The following is an 18,317-nucleotide window of genomic DNA, read 5'->3' as shown; positions in this document are numbered from 1 at the left end:
GCTAGGGTCTGGAACCAACTTCCAAGAGAAGTGGTGCAGGCTCCTACCCTGGGGGTTTTTAAGAGGAGGTTAGATGAACACCTTGCTGGGGTCGTTTGACCCCGGTACTCTTTCCTGCCGTGGCAGGGGGGCGGACTAGATGATCTGCTCAGGTCCCTTCCGACCCTAGAAACTATGAAACTATGAAAGTCAACATATGGCTTTATCATTTATTTCCTACTGTGTGATTCTTTTGGGGTGATAACAATTGCTGGTATTGTTTGACCTCTGTCTTCTTGGTGAGGAGTATGGTGAGGAAGCACAAACAATTCAACAAACTTCTTGAGCAGGTACAAGAAAAAGCTGATGACATTTTGCTTTTTCCCAAATATAGCCCCTATGTTTGTGGCAAAGGAAAATAATGTGGATAAAGCTAGCAGTGTCTCTAGTCATGGCTGGCTAAATATTTTTCATGGTACAACTTGCTTAAGATTTCATTCTGGAAAAATGATAGCTATAATGAGTGGATGTTTTTCTGACGCTTCAGTATTTCTTCCCCATCTTCTTCATCCATGTGCTAGGTAACTCAGCTTCCTGCTTATCTTTTTCCAGTCAGTTTTTGTTGGTTGCCTGAATGGTCATGTCAGACAGATTTTATTATGCTTTCTTTACCTTCTGTCAGCAATGTCCTAAAATAACACATTTCAAGACACTGAGCTTATTTTCTTTATCACCTGGTAAAGAAAAGGACATCTTGACATATGCTATGGTATAGACATTGTAATTTTCTGCAGGTAATTTTTCATCATGTATTGGAAGGCTCAGTTTTGCTTGCTGTTTGTTAAGATTTAAAAACACGCTGCTCAAACTCTGTATTGAACTGCAGTCATTGTACTAAGAAGTAGATTTTGATAGTGATAAGCTTAGTCTGGGAGATTATGAGAACGCTGCAGGTGTATGTGGGTTGGGCTATTTGATTGGCTAATACACATGCAAATATCAAAATGCCCTGTGCTTTACAGGAGTCTAAGATTTATTTTGGAAACTACAATGTGCTGCACTAACAGAGCATTACATACTGTACACAGTGGGACTGCATCCCAACACGGTTATTTACATGGATATTATACTGGTGGGCATTCTCTGCATATTGATTGTGTGCAGTACTGCTTCCTTGTTAAAGAATATCTATTCTACTTCTACATCCAGGAAAGATCAAAAGATTTTTTACTGTTGCTGTAAGATGCAAGTGTGTGGTTCTTTCCTATTCATCCTGCCAGAGAGAAGAAAATGGTGATTCTTTCTGAACTGTGATTGCATTAAACCCTTCATCTAGGTGTCACTATCCCGCCTCAGTGGTGACACAGGTGAAAATACACTCGAAACTGAATTCATCCTGGGGTTCATTTTGAAAAACTTTTTTTTGCATGTTCCATCTTTACTGAACTATAGTCGAATATTTAGTGATTTTTTTTGATGCTCTGCTAAGATGTTTTGGTGTTATTCATTGTCCTTAAATACATTTCTTTAAATCAGTCTAACAGAACGCATGCTATGACATGTAAATATATGCTAAGGATACTTTTCTCTTTTTATTTCCTTTAGTCCTTTTATCTTCTTTTATAACAGGAACTATATGTTGCAGGATCTTATTTCAGATGTTCTCCGCTTTCTTGAAGGTCTTGAAGTCTGAATACCTAGAACCCTGTGTAAGCCATCCTGTTTTCATCAAGACTATTCATATCTTGTAGGTGGGGTACAGTCATTGCATACAGACGTATTAAAGTTGGTTGTATTTTGCCAAACCACTAGCTGTTGATCTCAGATTTTGTTGTCTGTGAATAGGTGCTGTCACAAAGTTAAGACCAGACTGATTGTAGGACCCAGATTTTTTTATGCATATAAGAATAAAGGCATCTAATAAAAGAAGGCTTTCACCTCTATATCACAGTGAATCCATATCAGAGGATACATATCAGTTGGAAGAACTGAAGAACTAGTACCAGCTTTCTGGCTCAAGAAAACATCACAGCATTGAAACCATGTTTATATGGCACCGGCTCTGTTAGACAGGACATATCATAAGGAAGCCTGACAACTGGCTCCCAAAACAGGTCCTACACTCCTAAGTCATTTATGGTTAGTGCTCTAGAAGTGGGCAAAAGAAGAGATTCAATGACACTTTGAAGGCGAATCTGAAGAAATACAATATTAACATCAGTACCTGGGAGACTCAAGCACTGAATCATCACCAACAGCACCGTGATATATAACGTATCAATCATTTTGAGCAATCTTGCCTCACTATGGAGGCAAATAAATCCAGAGAAAAAGGGAAAGAGCTGTGACCTGATATCAGCAGATTCACTTCTTCCTTCTGGAACTATTTGCCACATCTGTTGCGGAACATGCAGATCCTGCCTCCTCAGTCATCTATGGATTCACCAACAACTTCCCTATTTACTGGAAGACTGTTATACTTGCATCAAGGGACCACTGATGATGATGGCAATGAATAAAAGTGTTTTGCAATTAAACATAAAGAAAAAGAAGGAAAGAAGAAGCAATGAAGAAAATAGGAATCTGTACTCTAAATATTGTGTATAAATAAGCAGAAAACCAGACCAGAACATCTATGGACATGAAATTACTTATCTTTAAAGAAGAACCCAAGCATGTTTGATAGATTTAAAGTCCTGTTTTTCTGCATGTATGGGAGACATTGCAATTTCTAATGAGGTCAGCTCTAATGAGGTCCAAATACTATATTTCCATACACAAGAGGACGACAAGGTCCTGCTGTTTCATTTTCCGCCCTGGGTCTAATTAGAACAACAACAAAATATTACCTAATTTTTGCTCTTTGAAATAAAAATGATTGTACCAGGGAATCCTCTTGAAATAATGCAATTTCTGGCTTGCAGCTGTGAACAAGCAATTATTTATTTTCATATTACCAACTTGCTATTAAAAATTAAGGGCTGCATTATGGAGTCTTTATTTAAATAGATTTTCTGCCTAATTTACTCAGGGAAGGATAATCATCTGTACGTTTCTACTATAAAGTTTTATATCAAATATGGTGAGGGGTCCAAAAGTAAGCAAAATGTTATTTGAGAGAAAGACAGGGTTAAAAGCCTTTGTATGTTTTTAATGCTGGATCAAGTGCTGGTCATTCAGGTAATGAAGTAATCATTAGCTAGTACATCAGAAGCTTATTTTTATACCTTATTAAGTGAAACATATTTTGGGTCTTTATGTTTTAGATTTTGAAAGCAAAATGTAGTTGTAAGCTCCCAACCTTGAAGAAACAACTTTCATCATATTGGCTGGATTTGACTTCTATGCATTATACAGTAATGATTTTCAAATCTATTTTTAATTAATGAAGTTGATTTATTTTAAATCTAATTTGTTTACATCTGTTTCCTATTTCCATCTCTCTTTAGCAGTACTACTGAATATTCTGAGGTCTAATGCGTTAACCAAAAAAACCCATGACCAGCTTCACAAAATCAAGTTTGCCTAAAGCACAAAGGTAAGAGATTATTTTCATAATGAATAACTTCCCTTGATTTTTATTAATGAAACATAAGAAGTACTGTGGACATGCACCTCTTTAAACTCCTAATCAGTTGCCCTTTAATGGAATGCTACCAAATACTCTCAATGCTTTCTGTAGCTAGGGCTTGTACAGTTAAATTATAAAAGACAACAGCATGATGGCAAAACATCTAGATAACTGAAGAGCAGCTGTCACACAAAATTGATGGGCATTAAATTTCAGTTATGCACAGAAGTGTGATTGCCTTTGAACTTCTGCTATAAGAAAAGATATATAGTGTTCTGGTCCAGATAAACAACAGAAGGCTGAATAAGCTGTCTATGAAGCAAGCCATAATATCCAGGAGAAATTGTTTTGTGGGTGAATCAATGAATCAAGTCTCATGAAATCTGATTTCAATTTGAGGCTCTGCCATGGATCCCCTGTATAAACTTTAGGATGTGTGAATGGTGCATAGCTCCATGCTGTTTAGAAATATCCAAGCCAGTTTGGGTATCACAAGTGGTATAGCTACATTAGTATTGTGCTTTGCCAATGTGAATATAACCTGCTTCTCAATTGTGCTAATTAGCCTGGGCTCAGCCCACTGTTCTGTGATACGTAAGCATGCCCTCCATGAGTTATTTAGGGTATGCTTATGTTGAAGTAACAGCTGTGACTGCAGTATAGTGCGAATGTAGCTGACCCAGCTCAGGCACTGGTAGCAGTCTACTTGTGGAGCTCAAAGCAGGCTGCAAAACCTGCCTGAGAAGCAGGGCAAACTAGCTTACACAGGGTGCATCTACACGTGCAAAGAGAATGTAGCGTAAACTCTGTGCTGGAGTTCATTGCTCCCAGGTTCAGCGTTCACACGTGTACATGGGACCACAGCATGTTGAGCCAGGTGTAGGAGCCCTAGTGGACAGAGAGCCTGGCTGGGGGGGTCAGCCTGCTAGCCTGGAGCCGCTCTGCCCTGGCTCAGTGTGTTGCAGAGGGGCTGGCTGGGGCACGAGGTTGCTATAGTGTGGGGCTAGCCAGCAGGCATTTTGTAGCACTAAATATCTCTGCAGTAGGATAGTACAGCAAAAACTTTGTTATCCAGCACCCATGGGGAATGGGAGGTGCCAGATAACCAAATATGCTGGTTACCTGAGAGGCTGGTTACCCTGTCCTGCCCCTCCCGCCATGTCTGCTGCGCCGCTGCCCCTCCCACTACGTCAGTGTGCCAGGGGACAGGGAGGGGAGTCCCACACAAGCTGCTGTACCCCAGGCCATGGGGGCTTGGCAGCAAGGTTGAGGGCTTGGTGAAACAGGAAGTGTCATGTGGGCACTTCAGGTTTTGCTTTACCTTACAAACCGGCATGCCAGTTAATAGAGCATGCCAGTTTGTAAGGTGCCAGATAACGCGGCTTTTACTGTACTTGTCCTGGACAGTACTATCCTACAGCAGAGTTAATTAATTTGCTACACCCTAATAGGGGTGCACATGTAGATGGTGATGCTTGACCGTGGAGCTACTGAACCATGTAGTTCAGAAAATTACTTATGCTGTATAACTATGCTGTATAGGCACTCTTTACACACACACAATGGTAAGGAAAGTAACTTTAGGCTCCAGTTGGAAACTTGCTGAAGGCTCTTTGGAGTATTGCCTCTGCTTAAAGAAATATGGCAAGGAACTTTCTTTTTCCTTGTATACCTTGATCATAATCATATGTAAAAGTGTGTTTGTATGGTATTTATTTTATAGATATATAATTCTATCCTCTTTATGTCTGTGGCTTGCTTCTTTTCTAGCCATGATGGCTGTATCTACATGAGCATGGATGTTTGTTTCCCCCAGGACAAGAAGCAGTGGCCCACCTTGAGCCATTGCTACTTGTCCTTGGGAAACACCTGTGCCACATGCCCTCTTATGTGTGACAGGTTACCCTGGGTCCTGGGGGCCTCCTGGGACTGCAGCAGTGGTGATTCTGCTGCTCAGAGCCTGGCTTGTAGCCGAGTGTGGCTCTGGCTGGCCAGGCTCTGGTTTTAGGAGGCGCGGATTGCCTCTGCGTGAGCTGTCCTGCTTCTTTTTTTGTGTGGGTATTTTGACCCAGGGACCTCCTGAGGTTAAAACTCCCCTCCACGCTGCTATCTTGCAGCACAGAGAACAGCTGAATGTATGGCATGTGGCACCACAGCTGTGCTCACCTGGACGTGGTCAAAGGCTACTTCAGACCATCTGGCCCAAGTCACTTAAGAATTTGTATCTGCCCCCTGCCCACGGAGCACGGATGAGTGGCATAGGGAGGGGGCTTTTGCAGTGGTGCAGGATTTCCTTCCCCAAAGGAGATATGCTGACAATCTCTATTAATACAGGTTTCAGCTCTCCTTCACTAACCAAGAAGGGTGGTGGTGACTCAGCTTTTCTGCCTAGGAAAACACATCTATTGCACCTGTTCTCCCATACACAAGATCCAGTGTTAACCTTTTCTGCACCCACTCTCTTTTTTAAGGCTTAAAAGGGAAACTTTCCTGAATAGGATCTTTTCAGAACTGATTTTTAAACTCTCAATCCTTTAGCAGTGAATTAGTTATCTCCACTTCAGAGCTTAAGTTGGTCACTGACTGAGATCAGAAAGAAATCGCTCTCCATGGTATAGTATTGCCTGATTAGAAGCTGTTATGTGGATTTTGTGCCTTCTGATTTGTTTCAGTTGTGACCATTTTGATTTTTCTTGGCAGACTGCTAGCAGGCAGTACTGGATATCCAGTTATATTGTATTGTCTGGTTCTATTATTTACAGCCAAGATCTTTCTATTGTGAGAATGATCTTTGCTGGTCACATGAGTAACACTCAGATCAAGGCTATGTGAGACATCACTGTTGTAATGGCAACTGAACTGATTTGAATGAAATGCTGTGTCAAAAGTCCCTAGCACGTTTTTATTATGTAATCAAAAGTCAAGTTAGAAAAGGATAGGACAGACATCTAAAGATATGATATCCATAAAACCAAACACATTAAGAAAAGTTAGACATTTTAATGGTACAGTTAAAAACTCAGAGGGCTAACTTAAATGTCTCTACATTTTAAATCTCTTATATGAATTAATGCAATCTGATTGACAGAAAATGCTCTCTCTCTTCTCCCTTTCCACCACTGCACCCCATTTTGTACACAAATGCCTGTGCACACTTTTTTCATGCACTAATACTGGTGTGCAAGTGAAGAAATGTATATCTGAAAGGTCCCTTGCCCTTTACATATGGAATCACTCATTTCTGTACACAGGTGTAATGCTTGAAAAGTGCACTCATGAGTGTTTGCATACTCAGAAATGGGCATTTGGATGAGGCCCCTCTGAATTTCAGGCCCAAACCCTTCAGCACAGGAATCAAGTCAAAATGGAGGAAGGCTTCTTAATACACCATGTAAGAACACTTGTGGTAAAATGCTATTTTTTTAAAAATTGCAGCCTTTACTGGTCTGCTTTGCTTTTGGAATAGAATGAGTTCTAAGAAGATGGGGAAGTGTTTTGATCCGTTGACCAAGCAATTTTCCTTTGTGCAAACATGCTTCTGCTGCATTAAAAAAAAGACAGTCAGGGCAAGTACAAAGTGAAAATGAAGTAGAACTCATGCAATAGTGACACAGAGCCCAGCAGGTTTCCACTTGAGAAGGAGAGGCCTTCAAGAAAAGAGTATTATAGTAGCCAAGGATTAAAATGAAGGAAAGTTTTCTTGGAACATTAGTACTTTCTAGACTAGCAGCCAAAAGAATGGCTAGGAGTGCATACTATATAGATAACTTGGTAAAATGTAAGTCATAATTGCTCTTTGGTAAGGAACCTAAGTCCTGTAACTCCATTATGTTGGGAGTATCCTTAGCTAAAATGGCAGAAGAGGAGCAGCCAGAGGATGTATATCTCTATCTCCATCCCTCCAGAAAGATACAGTACAGAGAAGTTGACTCAAAATGATCATGGAAGGCTTGTCCTTTGTGAAACACTATATAAGAACAGCTTGGGTGGTGCCTGCTACTTGCTTCTCTATATATTACTCAAGAAACCATAAATGATAACTATTCTGGGGTACTGATCCTACTTTGAGTGTTGAGTGAAATCCTTATAGAGTATATACTCTGGATTTGTGACATGATATAAATTTTCTGTGCAGGTTTTTGTTTTTCTTGAATTTTAGCTTCATTTTGTGAACATCTTTGGAACAGTTCAGAAAAAGGTTCCCATTTGAACTAAAAGGCATGAGGTTTTTCTTTTCAAGAGCCATCACTGTTTTGACTATAGAAGTGAATTATATGAGTGCTGCAAAGGTTATGAACAGAACTTACCTGTTTCATCTTGGATGCTCCGAAAGAAAAACTGACAGTGGGGTGATATGGAAAGGCATTAGAAAAATGTTAGATGTAAATGAAGAGGGTAACCAGGGTATTTCTCTGTGCTTGAGTTTTTGTTCCTCATGGTATTTGTGAATCAGCTATTTTCTCTAGATACATATATGCACACTAAGATTCACACAGACACATGGAAGGTTTATGAAAGTCCCAGTGCCCTGCATCTCAAGGAGCTTGTACCCATGGGTGTCATCATGGTGTACCCAGCTTTAGAAGTCTCTTCCCGCTAGCACTCCTCACTTTTTGGGGGCCTCCCACTCTGCATACTTGCCTGTTATGTCTTGATAGAACAAATAGACAAAGGGAAGGCTGCCTGTTGAGTGAAGAGGGCCTCAGGAAGTGGACCCTTGTCTGGACTGTGGCTCTCTTGGCCTCATTCCACTTTTTCTCTGGCTGTGCCTTCTAGCTTGGAGCCTACTATTTATGGCCATGAGCTGCCAACTCAGCAGGTGTGCTCTCTTAGCCTTTGGATCATGGCCCTGTGAGCCCTTTATGCAAGCCCCTGTGGCCTTGGGCCCTGCTTTCATGGACCTGGCTCTGGCCTTTTAGTCTCTGGCTGACATTACCCCTCTTAGGCTCTGGACTTACCTCCAGTCTCTATCTTCAATCTTCTCAGTTGAGTCTGAAATAAAGGTTGTCTCCCCAAGCACCTCTTTCAGTGGCCTCCACCTCCTGTATAGTCGCAATGCAGTCTACTGCGGAACAAAAGACAACCACAGGCATGAACACCTGCCTTGGCTCCATACACAATGTTCTGCCTGGGGTTTGCCCCACCCTGCAGCTGTCTTCTCCTGGCAAAAAATAAGAACATAACAGCATATTTTGCTTCTAGTGCGGGATCTCAGGTTTCCTTCACTTTAGCTGCTGCTCTGAGACCTTCCTTCAGGGCCCAGACTTCAGTCCCTGCACCCCTCCACCAGGAGCTCTATCTCCTACAGCCAAACCCCCACCCCCAGCCCCGGTCTGAGGCTTGGGCTTATGAAGGGTGTTCCAGGTCACCTGACTCTCTACTTGCACCCCTGGGCCATCACCGGTATCCTGGTTTTCCCTGATAAAAAAATTGCAACTCCTCTGATAAACCCCCCCAAATCCATGATTAAAATGAAACATCCTCCACAACACCCTGCTGGTGTCCCTCACTCCCCACCACAGGTCCCCCAGGCCTTCCGGGTGCTCCTTACCCCCCCACCCATGGCTGCTGCCTCCCACAGCCCTGCTGGAGTGGGCCCATAGCTGCCAAGGCTACAGGGCCTGGGTCCACAGCCCCGTGCCCCTGGCAGGAGGCAGTGGCTGCTGCAGTGGAGGGAAGCCCAGGTCCCCCCTGCTGTCTGCCTGTTGCAGGCTTGGTTGGGGTGGGACCAGCTTCCCACTGCTGTGTGCACTTCCAGGGGAGCTAGGGGAGACCCATGTCCCCCAGATCTGTGTGTGGGGCAGGGACAGGGCAGGAAGCCCACTGCAGTCTTGGGCTCCCCACCCTGCTGCCCTCCCCTGAGGCCTCTGCAGCCTAGCAGGTAGACCCAGAGCTGCAGGGCTGCGCAGAAAAGCTGCTTGCTGCTGTGAGCTCCATGCTGATGCTCCCCTGATGAGGTGCCCCCTGGGCATGCAGCAGCAGTGAGGGGCACAACCCCTCCCCTCGCTAGTAGCAGGGTAAGAGCCCTGTTACAGAAGTATAAATTGTTTTGTTGCTATGTATTGAAGCATCTGGGCTGGGATTTTGCTGGGATCCTTTGACCCTAGCTGACTTCCTTCCCCTGGGGCAGGGGGCTGGACTCGATGGTCTTCCAAGGTCCGTTCGAGCCCTAACATCTATGAAATCTAGGAAATCTAACACTTGGTTCCATTGCCTAAGATTCTGACATCTCTGAAATGTAAAACATGTCACTTTCCTTTGGGTTTGTCACTCTGGGAACAAGGGACTTGCTTTGATGTTCCATTGCTGGATAAACAGAGCCAGTGCCTCAGATCTGTGCAATCACTGAACCCCATTGAAAGAGAGACTTTTGAATATCAAACATGAATTCTCACTGTTTCAGAAGAGTACCTTGTGTAGTCCAAAAATTAACATTCTCCTTATGCCTTTTGTGAAAATTACAAATTAATTACCAGATGCATAATTCACTCATTTATTTTTCAAATATTGAAAAGGAAGGACCCTCTGGCATAGATGCCAGAAGCCCCAGTCAGGATCAGAACCTTTGTTGTGTTAAGTAACGTCAAACTGAGCAATAGAAATGATCTCCCTGCAGTAAACTGTCAGCTGTTCTAGTGAGGGACTATCTAGTTGGCTTCGCAGAGCTTTGCTATTTCTAACTTCTATAATTTACATTATTACAGTGTTGAGGCTACATTTAGGTTTTGAATTTGTTCTTTCTCTGAAATAAGATACGTTTGTACAATCGTACAAGCTCTGCCTATTTTTAAGATGGTTTCTTAACCTATGAAAAGAAAGAAAAGGTTAATGGTTAACCTAAGCTTCATAGTTCATTAGGTTAGTGTGATCAAGGCACACTAATTTCTGTAGCCAACAGTGTACAAAGGAGTAATGTGTCTAACATGGTGTCCAGCATCCTTTGTGATTCTGTAGTCTAAGTGACTAGGTTCCCTTTTGGAGCTGAGCTGACCAGGTGTGGCCTTTGGCTAGACTCTGGAGTAAAGCTCCAAATAGAAGGCAGGGTAGATTTGTTTATAGAATAACCAAAGCATGCATGCTTTCTCTCCCTCTCCAACTGAGGCCTTCTTAACAGGGTGGGCACTTGAAAAATAAAAAGCAAACCAAAGAAACAAAAATCCCTTTACAATATTTAAACGGTACCGCCAGATTATAACATTGGGTTAATCTTAGACTGTAACTGCTTGATGGAGTCCCTTTAAAATTATTATAAGTTTCCTAGCAATTGTCCCACATTCTTTTTTCTTTTCCATTTAAGATTTAAGAAGACATATATAGGATATCGTTCACCTTTACCTTCAAATTTGTGCTGAATACATTTTGTCGCATGTACCATGAGCACTCTTTTTCCTGTGGGAGCTACATTTCTAGCATAAGCATGCATAAGCCACCAAAAGTATTTTGCATTATGAACAGTGATGACCTGATTGTTCAGCTCCAGTTCTTAAATGGAATTGCAGAAGCTTGATTATGTGACAGTGAAGAATAGGGAAGGAGAAGTGAGAGAGATTTTCATCCTATGTATCTAAATACTGAGTTAGACAGGAGAGGAAGGTGGCCAGAGGAGAAAGAGAAGAAACATGTTTCCAATATATCATTCAATATTCAGTTAGAAGAATACTGTCAAGCTGACCTATTTATTCTCCTTGCCATATGTTTGATGAAAAAATCCATGCTGACTCCATACATCTACAGCTTTTTTATTGTATTGTTTTACTAAAGAAGTTTCTGTGCTAATTCATTTAATTTTTCAAATGCAACTCTCCATTGCCACTATGTAATTTTAGCAGCCCATTTATGAGATGGCCCTGTTATTGGAGAAACTGCTGGGATAGACTGATACAATGGCAACAGCTCTATACACAGCCAGTACAGTGCAAATTTTTAGACAAAAAGTTGATGACTATCCCTGATTCACCCTGTCCACTCCTGGGCAAATCCCATCTATGTTGTCAGGATATACTACCAGCTGGAAGAGGTGAATCCTGGGAATACAGAGGATCACGATCACTGTGGCTGAAAAAGACTGCAGTCAGATTGATCTTTTGCATATTATTTCTTCTTCTGGGCGAGAGTCCTCAGCAGGTGACAGGGGTAGAGAAGGGGGGTCATCCTCACAGGCAGCAGTGGGATTATATTCTTGAAGAGATGCCCCCCACTCCGATCTGCTACAACCCCCTTGTTATTTCTCAACTCTTGTGAATCTCTCACAATACCTTTCCCAAGTGTCAAATTCTTTCTTTTTCCACTGGACTCACAACTTGCCTTCAGTCACTGCATCTTAGTTTCCTGTCATTTGTATTTTGTCTGCACACTGCATAATCCCAGAGAAGCCACTCCAAACTGTTTTTAAAAATAAGATGTATATGTTACTATGAGAGGGGTTTTCAAAAAGTGTTAGTGTATCTAAACAGACAATCTCTATAGCTGCCTTCTAGACATTTCTGATGAGATTCCTCTTTTTCCTTGTAAATATAAGCAATACTAACTTGGTAATAAGCCCAGTTTTTCCTCTGATTTTGATTATAGGCTCTGAAATGCAAATCTTGATAATGAGAATTAAGATGGGCTGTATATAATCAGGACATACAGTGGAGATTTGTTTTTAATCACCAATCTTTTAGCTAGAGAGGTTGTGGAATATCGGTACTTGGAAATTTTTATAAGTACAGATCAGACAAACACTGGGATTGTTTGGGCATGGGATTGGACTAGGTGACCTCTTGAAGTCCCTTTCAACCTTATTTTTCTATGATTCCACAAAGATGGTCTCACTTCCTCAGACTAAAACCATATGTACATTTCACAGGGACACCATCTGCATCTACTATGTATAATTTTAAATCATAAACTAGTAGTAAACTAGCACAATATGATGCAAAATACATATTTACTATAGTCTTTGTTTCTGTATACAAAGCCCCCTGTCAACTTTCCAGATATTAAACTTCTAGTTCCCCCTTAAAGGGCTTAAAGCCCTATACTACCATGATACTTCCCAAGGAGAACTTGACTCTAGGAGGGTGTCAAGATCAGAAAGTTTTTCTTGTGGAAGGAGAGAGAAGTCTCTGATTTGTTGAGACCAGTAGGCCATTCCCCACCCTCCTGTCTGGCTCAGTGATAGAAAACTTGCTGCATTGGCAGGTCTGATTTTTGGCTTGAGAATCCCAGCTGATGATCTCAGCAGGTTTCTCCAGGTTTTAAGCCAACTTTTTGAATAAGGTGATGCTGACCAATATAAAATGTTTCAATGTAATTTCTTGCAAGGAAGCAAGGGATCAGCCTTTATTTCCCCTGCCTCTCTGTCTCTCATTTAGGGTGAAAGGTGCCATAGCAAATTGTGTCTAATGTGTAGCTGATCAGCAAAATATCCCCACCCTGACACTGGGGATGAAAAGGAACTTGAACATTTTGCCATTTTCAGTGAACATTTGTCAGAATAAAAGGAAGTTGAAGGTGTTGTTTTCATTGCTATTCAGTCAGTAGATGAAGAATGGCTTAGGAAAACCTGGCCAAAATAATAGAAACTGGTTTTCATCAAAATCCTTTCAAAAGGGAAATGAAGGTATCCTTGCAAATAATGAATCATCCTTGCCAAAGATAGGGCTCCACTGTGGTGCAGTCTGCTTAAAGGCAAAACAGAAAACCTAATGCAGCTTCAGCTTGTAGTACCAAAACTTTAAACATTCCATAACTGTAAACAGTAGACCGTGAGTCCATGGGGAACATTTTGGTTTTATTAATCATTATATAATAAATTAGAACTAGAGAATTTGAGTAAAGCTAGGGCTGAGGGGAAGATATACAAAGAGTAAGAGCCTTGTTATATGTTGCAATGTTGATCAGTGTTAGTACTAGGCCAAATTTGGGACAGTCACACTTTAAGGCTAAAAAATCTTTTTCGACTGTCCCCCACCTGCACAGCTATGACTTGTCAATAGAGAGCTGGTGAGTAGGGGCCTGACTAGGAGCTGCAGTTGTGCATTGGCACTATAGGGCTGGTGAACCAGGACAGGCTTCTATCCCTGCTCTAGGTAGGGGAGAGGGGTATGAGAGAGAGGTTGAGGGGGGTGTGAGAAGAAGGTGGGAGGCAGAGAGTTAATGGGATGGGCATGGGTAATGAAATGGGAAGTGTAAAGTAAATGGGGGTGGGGAAAGAGTGGTGAAATGAAAGAAGTCAGCTCCTGAAGGCTAAAATAAAAAGTAAAAAAAGAAAAAAAGTTAAAAAGAAATGAAGAGGAATTAAATTAAAGAAGGTCTTATGTTTTAAAAAAGTGGAATTTGGGATTGGGATGTGGGGAGTACTGGTCATACTTTCCAGGGTGGCTGGGAGGTGAGGGAAGGCACTTCTGGGGGAGCTACTGCCCCTCCTCCAGGAAGGAAACTCTAGTTCACAGGGACCAGATTCAGCCCTCTGCCTTGTTCCCCCCACCACCCCCACTGGACCCCACTCCTGGACCCATCCATGCTCTGAAACCTGGCTAGTTGGTTTGTGCTCTGGGCTTGCACCCCTGGGGTGGGAAGGTCACATCTTCATGGTTGGGAGGGGAAGTTGACTTGGTGCAAGAACCACCCCCTAAACAATAGAGTTCAGGGGGTGGAAAGCTTGTTCATACAGAACAGAAGGGTTGGGGAAGGGATACTGCATCCTTGGATGCTGAAGGACTGCAACTTGTTTGGAAGACATAGCAGGATTGCTTGCATGACTGGAGCACTGTCATGGATGGGTACAAACTGTTCAGGAAGGACAGGCGGGGGAGAAGAGGAGGAGTTGTGCTTTATGTAAAAGAGCTGTACGGTTGCTCAGAGCTCCAGTATGAAACTGGAGATAGGTCTGTTGAAAGTCTCTAGGTGAGGGTTAGAGGGGTGAGCAATGTCATGGTGGGTGTCTGCTATAGGCCACTAGACCAGGACGATGAGGTAGATGAGGCTTTCTTCAGACAACTAGCTGAAGTTTCCAGATCACAGACCCTGGTTCTCATGGGGGACTTTAATCACCCTGACATCTGCTGGGAGGGCAATAAAGCAGTGCACAGGCAATCCTGTGCAGTTTTTGGAGAGTGTTGGAGACAACTTCATGGTGCAAGTCTTGGAGAGACCAACTAGGGGCCATGTTCTCTTGGACCTACTGCTCACAAATAAGGAAGAATTGGTGGGGGATGTAGAAGTGGATGGCAAGCTGGGCAGCAGGGACCACATGGGCATTGGAGCGCCCACCCCATATGAACTGGCACTGCATCTCGACCTCTCCCTGGTCTATCAGGTCAGATGTGGGAGCATGAGTTTTGAATTGGCTGGTGCGGCAGTACTGCATAAAGGTCAAGGCCGTGCAAGCACAGTCACCATCACTGACCATAATGGTTGGATGGGGAGTGCCCGCAAGCTAGGACCCTTTATGTGGCAAGTGACAGAGATCCTTACACCCTGGGCAGCAGCAAGGGGGGCCTGCCTGAGCCCCCATCCTGGCCTGGCACCCACAGTGCCTCTGAGCCACCTTCAGCCTCCCCTGCAGCTCAGGGAGCCCAGGCCAGATCCTGCCTTGACAGCTCCGCAACCTCAGCCCCAGCCACAAGGTGTGACTGGCCAAGTCACCACTGACTGCAAGCAGTGCTAGCACCTCTCTGCCAGCACCTCCCAGGCACGCTGTGGCCCAGTGTCCAAAGAGTCCACCCAGAGCTGCACGCTGTTGCTGCCAGCTGAGACCGAATGGAGCCACCAGCCACACCAGCCCTGGCCATGTGATAAACCCTGCATGGGGAAGAGGGTCCTCCCTGCCCTGGTCCATGCCCCTTCCTCCCCTCCCTGCCTGGCTGCACTCCCCTGGCCCCTAGGTTTCCCCCTCCACAACACATAGGGAGGTGGGAGACAGTGCAAAACTTTATTAAGCAGGCCGTGCTTCTGCATCTAGATGGGTACTGGCTTTTCACATGCCAAAGAATGCATCGATGCTAGTGGTGATGTCCTCCTGGGCTGCAAGGGGCAGGGATGTGTAGCACAGCTACAGATAGCCTTTCAGGTGGCAGTGGAGGTTGTGGGGCAGCCAGGGCTTGCCCCCTATGCCATCATAGCTTAGGGTCCCAGGCCAGTTGAGCAGGTGCACCCAGGGCACCAGGGTGATCATCATCAGCAGGATGTAGTGGGTTGAGCACCCCTCAGTCTATGCAAACAGCTCCTCACACAAAACCCAGGACAAGCACAGCAGGGGTATGCTCAGGGCACAGTGCCAGCATGGGGGGCAGGGTCTGGCCCCAGGGCACCTCCCCAGGAAAGATTCCAGCAGGAAGGGTGAGGGCATGGGCAACTCCTCATCCTAGTCACCCAGAAGCCTCATGCCCCCTGAGCCAGGGTGCCATGGGCTTGGCAGCAGCACAGGAGACAGGTTGGCCAGTAGGAAGAAAAAGTGGGCCAGCAGGGTCTGGAGCCATGGCAACAGGTGCTGCCACGAGCCTGACCTGTCCCACCCTAGGAATGGGGTGGGGGAGGCAGGCAGTCTGTGGTCATCAGCACCCAGTAGCCCACCTGCCCCAGGGGGGTGAGCGAGGATTGGGGGGATCAGCTGGTGGCTACCTGGGCCTAGTCCTGTCTGGCCAGTTTACCATGGTCCCTGGGGACTTGTGCATGCACGATTCCCAAACTGAGGCCGGGCAGTGCACAGCCACTGGTACAGAGCATCTTATTTCTGAAATGTTGCAAACTCTTATAAACAGCTTCTTTCGCATGGCTGTGCAGGCCCTGCAGCTGCACGTGGTGGAAAGCCTGCAGTTGGCAGCCAGGATGAAGGCTCAGGGTTACCTCCACCCACATCTGGGGCCCTGCAGATGCACTGGCTCCATCAGAGAAGGACCCTGGACTGCACCATCCCCCTGGACTGGCTGGTGATGGCTTCAGAGGACTATCTGGTGGATGCTTGGGCTTGGCAGTTGGAGGACATGACCTGCAAGGACGTGTGGGACTGGTGCAAAGAGGTGCAGAACTGGGTGGATTGGTAGTTCTGGGGGAAGCTCCTGGCCCTGGAGGTGCTGTGGGAGCAGAATAAGATCCTGGTGTGGGCAGTGCAGGCCACAGACGATGACTGCTTGGCACTGGACACTGTCCTGGCCATGGTGGTTGCTTTCATGCTGCCTGCTTCCCAGTCGCTGACCGTCGTCCTGCCTTCACCCTGGCAGTCATCTGCCACCCAGCAGCAGGCATCCCTATGGACCTGGGAGGAATGTCCTGTGCCACCTCCAGCAGCCAGGAACCTCTGGCCCAGTCCCTACCCCAAGTTCCCTGTCACCCAGCCCTCCCACCTGGGCTCAGGCCCACCATTTGCCCCAGGTTCATGTGGGCATGGAGTTGGAACTGCCTGCAGTGAGGCCAGGACTGCACACTGGCCCTACACACCAGCTGCCAGAGGGGGAGCTACCTGCACTGGGGGACCACTAGCTGCCATCAGCTCTGGGTGACTTGCCCACCTGCTGGGCTCACTGTGGACTGCACACCCACAGCAGAACAGCCAGAGGTCAGGGTGCTGGCTGCCTGTCCCCAGGCTCTGCCCCATAGATGTCCCCACCCCATTGCCCCCCACTGCAGGATTGTACACAAACCACATTTTAAGTAGTTTGCACAGGGAAGAGGATGTTTTATTGTTGGTGACTGGGGTGGGTGGTGGAGGGGCTCTGTTGTTCCAGGGGTTGCAACAATGACCCAGGGATGTTGTCTTTGATGAACTCAAGGCAGGTAGTGAGGGTGCACCAGCATCCCTTGAGGTGGCTGAAGGTGTGCTCCACCAGGGCATGGGTTTGGCTCAGGCACTGGTTAAAGTGGGCCTGGTGGGGGTCCAGCGGGCTGGTGTAGAGCCATATGAGCCAGGCCAGGAGCAGGTAGGCAGGGTCCCTGATGAGGTGGGGTGGGACCACCATGGTGCCCAGCTGCAGGTCCAGCACCCCTGGTGTGAAGCAGCCGCTCTGCACCAGGACTGGCAGGGCAGAGCTGTGGAACACGTGGACATAATAGGCACTGCCTACCCAGCTGGCATTCACATTGAAGTCACTGTAGTGGTCAATGATGGCCTGGAGCACCACAGAGTGAAAGCCCCTTTGGCTGTAGTAGGGGTGGTCACCACAGAGTGGGAAGATGATGGGAAGGTGGGTCCTGTCCAGGGCCCCAATATACTGGGGGAATCCCAGGATGCAGAACCCCACCACCAGGGGTCATGCATGCAGAGTGCCATGTGCCCTGGCATGTCTTACAGGGTGCCGCACAACTCTAGGATGGCTTTGCCCATTCCAAAGAGATGGCCCACATAACAGACGCTGGTGGGCATGGCCAGCTGGAGAAGGGCGAGGGCCAGCTGAGTGTCTGTGGGGAGGGGTACCCACATGGCAGTGTCCTGCATGTGGCTGGAGCTGCTCCAGGAAGTCCCAGAAGGTGGCCCAGGTCATCTGGAATGCCTTCAGCCACTGCTCATCATCCCAGGGCTCCTGGATGACATGCAACCACCAGTCCAGGCTGGCCTGGCAGGCCCAGATGCGGTGGGGCTGGAGGCCCAGGATGGCAAGGGGGATCCTGCTGGTGGCATCCAGCAGCCCATCATCAGCATCCCTGCTGGGGTCTGGACAGCTGGATGGGGTCCATGCAGCAGCAGCTGCACAGTGGCAGTGGCTCTAGGATAGTGTGGTGGAGCCAGGCATGTGATCATTGCATGTGGGGGAGCCAAGTGGGCCTAGATGGCTATGCACCAGCTGGC

General features: G+C 45.8%; 1 long non-coding RNA gene across 1 annotated transcript; it reads right to left on the bottom strand.

Annotated features, from left to right (window-relative positions):
• Window positions 1-1,997: 1,997 nt before the first annotated feature.
• LOC109291976 lies at window positions 1,998-17,783 on the bottom strand. Its single transcript, XR_002096007.1, has 3 exons — window positions 17,773-17,783; window positions 16,388-16,393; window positions 1,998-2,104 (listed from the first exon to the last, which is right to left on the bottom strand). It is a non-coding gene; the product is annotated as an uncharacterized LOC109291976 (long non-coding RNA).
• Between the last annotated feature and the right edge of the window lie 534 nt (window positions 17,784-18,317).

This window comes from Gavialis gangeticus, unplaced genomic scaffold (genome assembly GCF_001723915.1).
Source record: "Gavialis gangeticus isolate Ggan-Ray unplaced genomic scaffold, GavGan_comp1, whole genome shotgun sequence".
Classification (NCBI taxonomy): Eukaryota; Metazoa; Chordata; order Crocodylia; family Gavialidae; genus Gavialis; species Gavialis gangeticus.
This window is presented reverse-complemented; position numbering and strand designations above follow the sequence as displayed.